Source organism: Gavialis gangeticus, unplaced genomic scaffold (assembly GCF_001723915.1).
Source record: "Gavialis gangeticus isolate Ggan-Ray unplaced genomic scaffold, GavGan_comp1, whole genome shotgun sequence".
In the NCBI taxonomy this organism is placed as follows: Eukaryota; Metazoa; Chordata; order Crocodylia; family Gavialidae; genus Gavialis; species Gavialis gangeticus.
In genome coordinates, this window is record NW_017729034.1 from 54,745,117 (window position 1) to 54,745,751 (window position 635).

Sequence of the window (635 nt, forward strand, 5' to 3'; positions counted from 1 at the left end):
GCTTATCTTGCTGGGATCCTATGACCCCAGCTGACTTCCTGCCCTTTGGGCAGGGGGCTGGACTTGATCTTCTGAGGTCCCTTCTAGCCCTAATGTTTATGAAATCTATGAAAAATAGCCTATGGAGAAGCTGTAGTCAGTCCATCCAGAAGAAGGGCACTGAGTTTATGACCCAGATACAACACCTGCATGGGGCACTGTTCAGCAGCAGAGTGGAGGGGAGTGTCCATGTGGTGTGGTGGCTTGGGCTTGACTGGTGTGGCCTATGTGGTGTGTGGTCCCTGGGGGTTTACAAGCTGGTTAGCCTTCAGCTAATTCAGCTGGAATGAAAATGGTTTGTATAGTCCCAGTAATCTTGGATCACTGTTGCAAATGGAAAGCATAAGGGACATGTAGCAGGGGCACAAGGGGGCACATGCCCCCACCTGAGATTGTTTTGTTTGTCCGCAGCTTGAGGGGCAGTTCCTCCAAAACCCGTGCACCGATCTTCTTGAAACTTGGCAGGCTTCATTCTCTCTTCGGAGTCTACCTCCTCTGAAATTTGCATCCAAATCAGACAAAAAACAACAAAGTTATAGATATTTTATTGTTTCCCCATTATACCCTATGGCCGGATCTCTGAGGTGGCTCCGAAG